Raw genomic sequence first — 6,199 nt, forward strand, 5'->3', positions numbered from 1 at the left:
CATAATGAAACCTGACAGACCTTTTAGTAAATAACGGGTCTCTTTGCCGGCAGCGTTAATGCCTATAGCAAGGAATTTTGTATAATTCCATTAAACGGTACATAACTGATCTGGATCAATGTAAGATAAGATACGGGTACAGTAAACACTTTTCATATAACTACACTGCGATTTAATAACCTGAAACACTACTGTCTTGCGAAACTGTCTCTTGCATCCTACGTTTCCTAATCATGAGGGTATAGCCATTTATCCAATAAAGCTTGGACAGGTGCTGCCACTTGGCAATAAATATATCTTATCCAAACCAATCCTCCACGAAACCAGAATTTTGTTGATACCAAGGTCATTAAAAGGAAGGTTGGGCCCGAAATGAAACGGACCGCATTTGGTTGGCACAGTGGCGTCAGTATAGGAGCAAAGCGACGAGGGCTGGGCGCAGCGAGCAGCTCTTGAGCACAAACAACTGCTTATAACTGCAATAAGTTATCGGAAAATTGTTTAACGCGGTTGATTCACATTTTTAGATATTAATAGTGGATGAAGAATGCCTCTGCTGGGATTTTCGCATTTGTGCCGCTACTGGCTGTTGCATTTTCAGTTGCATATTGAAGAAGCGCAAGCAAATGAAAAGTCTTGTTGTAACATGTTAGAGGGGGCTGTCCTTGATGAAAGGGGACTGTCCTATTTCCCATGACGATAGTCAGGAAGTTTTGGTCATAAATACACTCCTGGAAATTGAAATAAGAACACCGTGAATTCATTGTCCCAGGAAGGGGAAACTTTATTGACACATTCCTGGGGTCAGATACATCACATGATCACACTGACAGAACCACAGGCACATAGACACAGGCAACAGAGCATGCACAATGTCGGCACTAGTACAGTGTATATCCAACTTTCGCAGCAATGCAGGCTGCTATTCTCCCATGGAGACGATCGTAGAGATGCTGGATGTAGTCCTGTGGAACGGCTTGCCATGCCATTTCCACCTGGCGCCTCAGTTGGACCAGCGTTCGTGCTGGACGTGCAGACCGCGTGAGACGACGCTTCATCCAGTCCCAAACATGCTCAATGGGGGACAGATCCGGAGATCTTGCTGGCCAGGGTAGTTGACTTACACCTTCTAGAGCACGTTGGGTGGCACGGGATACCTGCGGACGTGCATTTTCCTGTTGGAACAGCAAGTTCCCTTGCCGGTCTAGGAATGGTAGAACGATGGGTTCGATGACGGTTTGGATGTACCGTGCACTATTCAGTGTCCCCTCGACGATCACCAGTGGTGTACGGCCAGTGTAGGAGATCGCTCCCCACACCATGATGCCGGGTGTTGGCCCTGTGTGCCTCGGTCGTATGCAGTCCTGATTGTGGCGCTCACCTGCACGGCGCCAAACACGCATACGACCATCATTGGCACCAAGGCAGAAGCGACTCTCATCGCTGAAGACGACACGTCTCCATTCGTCCCTCCATTCACGCCTGTCGCGACACCACTGGAGGCGGGCTGCACGATGTTGGGGCGTGAGCGGAAGACGGCCTAACGGTGTGCGGGACCGTAGCCCAGCTTCATGGAGACGGTTGCGAATGGTCCTCGCCGATACCCCAGGAGCAACAGTGTCCCTAATTTGCTGGGAAGTGGCGGTGCGGTCCCCTACGGCACTGCATAGGATCCTACGGTCTTGGCGTGCATCCGTGCGTCGCTGCGGTCCGGTCCCAGGTCGACGGGCACGTGCACCTTCCGCCGACCACTGGCGACAACATCGATGTACTGTGGAGACCTCACGCCCCACGTGTTGAGCAATTCGGCGGTACGTCCACCCGGCCTCCCGCATGCCCACTATACGCCCTCGCTCAAAGTCCGTCAACTGCACATACGGTTCACGTCCACGCTGTCGCAGCATGCTACCAGTGTTAAAGACTGCGATGGAGCTCCGTATGCCACGGCAAACTGGCTGACACTGACGGCGGCGGTGCACAAATGCTGCGCAGGTAGCGCCATTCGACGGCCAACACCGCGGTTCCTGGTGTGTCCCCTGTGCCGTGCGTGTGATCATTGCTTGTACAGCCCTCTCGCAGTGTCCGGAGCAAGTATGGTGGGTCTGACACACCGGTGTCAATGTGTTCTTTTTTCCATTTCCAGGAGTGTATGAATGAAGTTGCGAATGTGATAGATGCACTCAGTCTCTGTAAATCGATGTAATCATATTCTTTGTAAGACTGTGTTCCAGGCCAGAGATGTTGGTCAGAGTAAGTCAGAGAGTAGATGCTTCCATCTCATTTCCTGCATTTGTAGTGGTATGGCAAGGAAAGCTTTTCTGAAGAAGAGAAATTTGTTAACATCTAGTACAGATTTAAGTGTCAGGAAGTCGTTTCTGAAAACATTTGTGTGGAGTGAAGCCATGTATGGAAGTGAAACGTGGACGATAAGTAGTTTAGACAAGAAGAGAATAGAAGCTTTCGAAATGTGATGCTACAGAAGAACGCTGAAGATTAGATGGGTAGGTCACATAACTAATGAGGAGGTATTGAAAAGAATTGGGGAGAAGAGAAATTTGTGGCACAACTTGTCTAGAAGAAAGGATCTATTGGTAGGATTTGTTGTGAGGCATCAAGCGATCGCCAATTCGGTATTGGAGGGCAGAGTGGAGGGTAAAAATCGTAGTGGGAGACCAAGAGATGAATACACTGAGCAGATTCAGAAGGATGTAGGTTGCAGTAGTTACTTGGAGATGAAGAATCTTGCACAGGATAGAGTAGCATTGAAAGCTGCATCAAAAAATTCTCTGGACTGGAGACCACAACAACAACAGTGGTATATTGGGCTCAGAATAAGTGATTTTGCTACTGATCTTTGCTTTCACTATTGATGTGCTCCCAGTTAAAAATATTTTTGTTTTCGGAATCTTGAAGTGTTACACGGTTACACAGAGCTACTTTGTATCTTTTACTGAAGTGTAGGTATCTCATCATACAGCAATATTTGTAGAGGCTTGTACTGCAAGGAACCAAAGGAGAGGATGTTGTTATGGGTGGATGATATCCTCTTTCTACAACACCAATTCACAAATGGATACACACGGTTCTTTATTTACATGAGCTTTCCATAACTGGATTAGAGTCCATGTGTTTACGAGCTCATCAGTTGCAGTCCTCTTGCACAAAACATCGGTAATCTTGCTGTTACAAACTTTAGTCTCACTGCTAGTGCCACTGGTCCCTGTGTACTGTCGTAGCCTGTGACGTGAACCAAGCCTGCTCTATGAGTGGCTGACAGACCAGAACCTGGAAAGCGAGTCAAGGAGTCAGTGAGTCCCTCCAGTCAGTGGCGGCGGCCTAAATACATGCTGTCGAGAGGGCGTTGGCGATGTGTTGGTTGCGAGTTTGTCTTCGGCCTCTCTCCTGATAGGCGCTGGATCAAGGGCGCCTATCATCTATCTTGTCGTTACATCATAGCCGACCGGTGTGCTATCGACAGCTTACCCCCAGCACAATGTAATGAGAAGCTTGGATTTCCAGCCGGAAGCTGTAGCCGAGCGGTTCTAGGTGCTACAGTCTAGAACCACGTGACCGCTACGGTCGCAGGTTCGAGTCCTGCCTTGGGCATGGATGTGTGTGATGTACTCAGGTTAGTTAGGTTTAAGTAGTTCTAAGTTCTAGGGGACTGATGACCTCAGATGTTAAGTCCCATAGTACTCAGAGCCATTTGAACCATTTTGAACCATTATGGATTTCCATTTATTCAGTGAAGTCTATCAGTGCCAATTTACATACTTTTCTGCTTTCATTACCATTTATAGGAAGTGATTTCAGTAGTTATCTATGTAGTGTCGGTCTTCTGCCTGTGAGAGGTCTCTTTTTTCTTTGTTTGCTACTTTACTATAACTGCATTAAAAAGTCAAGAGTTGCTAGAGCTAGGTCAAGGGCTAGAGCTGTAGCTGATGCCACTTATGATGAATGAGAATGGACGAGTGAACAGAGATCCTATCATAATAGTGACCCAACTGAGACAAATAGGACAGTGCATGACAGGAATGACCAGGTTAATTTTTCAGTGCAAAACATGGAACAAGGAAATGCGTTTTGCGATTCTGCTTTGGAAACTGAGTCTGTATAAGATGTAATTTGTCACAACAGTCTGGTTCTGTAGTTAAAGATTCAGGTTTTGCATCCGCAACTGTTGACCAAACTGAGCCAGTCTTCTTCCTGTGGTAATGCCAAATATGGGAACAATGATTTTTTGCAAAGTACTCTGAAGGTGTTGTCAGAGCACAACAAAGAAAATTTGAAGATCGTGACAGAAGACTGGACAGAAAGTTGGGGGACGTTGCCAGCAATCTAGAACAGAATAATAATAATATAAAAAAATATGAGAGGAACTTTTGGCCGATTTAAAAGAGAAAACTAAACACGTTAAGTAAGGTGTACGTGAGGAGTTCAACCCTGTGATAAATAATCTAATGTCAAGAGTCTAACACATTGAAACGACCGAAATTTCACAGTTGAAACAGCAGAACAGTCAATCTGAAACCAAAATACAAAGTCTGGAAAAGCAGTGTGTATTGCTTGCTACTAATGAATAGATAAATATAGTTACCAGAGAGGTGGACAAAATTTCTGTAACCGCGACCCAATTGTCTAGCAATGCGGACAAAAATTCGGATGTTACACAGGCGAGTTGGAAGAATATCTTCCTCTTTGTCCTTTTACGCGGGGACAGATGACCGTTAATCGACAGCATAAGTCTGATGTACGGAAACTGGATGAGCTATTACCGCGCATTGAACGGCAAATCAGTTACGGGCCTGATGATGCCGATAGCAATACGTCGCACCTTAATACTTCTGACGAAATTTCTGATTCGTGGCATGTAGGTGAACTGATACACGAACACTGTGTGTAACGCAGACGAGATAACGCGGATGCCTCACACAGCGTGAAAATAATGTGTCCTCCCACTAGCATGACTGATTTGTTTACAAATATATCCTCATTATTCCAAAGTTTAAAGTTTTTCAGAATCCTTCCAATGACATGCACCCTATATAGTGGCTACAGCAAATCCAACACCAACTTTCATGGTCAATTGGTCTTGAACTTGAATGTATGTCTGGCTATTTAGAATCTGAAGCAGCCACAAGAATGAGAGCAATCGCACAAGAATGCTAAACGGAAGGTTAATTTTATGACGCATTCTAGTCTGCACACTGGTCTGAAGCAACACAACACATAGTCCGAAACAGTATTGATGTCTTTAGAGTTTTGAACAGTCAGATTTTTCCAGCCCTTCAGATTATTTTCAGCACATGGTACGGAAAAAAAGTTTCTGGTTAAATCCGTACATTTGCTCTGATTTAATAAGAATTTGTTTAATTAAATTGCGAAAATTTCTTTCAGCAGGACGCTAAAAGGATGAAATTGAATCTTTTAAAAATTTACTGCAAGAACTTGAAGTTGACAGAGAGGAGTTTTATTCACGAAGTAGAGTCAGAGACAGTAACAGACAGAATTTCTACTCTCAGCTTAAAAGATCAGCTGAAGGATATTCTGCAAATTGCAACAACAGTTACTAACAGAATAATCAATTTTTTAATGGCCGTAATCACAATTATTCGTACAGTTGGCATCCGAGAGAAGAGTCTAACATTCACGGCAATTTCAGAGGCAAGAACAAAAGTCGTGGTTTTAGGATCCAAAGGAATTGCGGTAGTAACGGCTACCTCAGCAGAAATCAGTATAAGGGAAGAAATAACAGCAATTGGTGTGAAAGACGAAACTTTAATTCAGATCACCTCACTATCATTACAATCAAAGACAAGACGGTTCGTGTGATCGCAACGATTGTGATGAAAGAAATAATCAGGAGAGCTGTGCGATCGTATAATTTTAGTGTGTAACGACGCGCGGAAGCAATTTAAGTCAGATCATCTAATCCACGTGACAAATGAAGGCGTGTTGGGAAATCACAAAAACGACAGATAGCGCACACGGTTAACGACTCGTTTGTTAACAAAGGGAGTCTTTCAACACATACCACAAATTTTATACCCGTGAGACACTATTAATAATCGAAGTGTGTGTGTGAGAGAGAGAGAGAGAGAGAGAGAGAGAGAGATGTCAGAGATAACAGATCATAATCTTCCGAATACGCTACTGATGAGGTCCAAATACCGAACTTGAAAGAAATTAAGGTTTTTGT

The sequence above is a fragment of the Schistocerca piceifrons genome, chromosome 7 (assembly GCF_021461385.2).
Source record: "Schistocerca piceifrons isolate TAMUIC-IGC-003096 chromosome 7, iqSchPice1.1, whole genome shotgun sequence".
NCBI classification, from domain to species: domain Eukaryota; kingdom Metazoa; phylum Arthropoda; class Insecta; order Orthoptera; family Acrididae; genus Schistocerca; species Schistocerca piceifrons.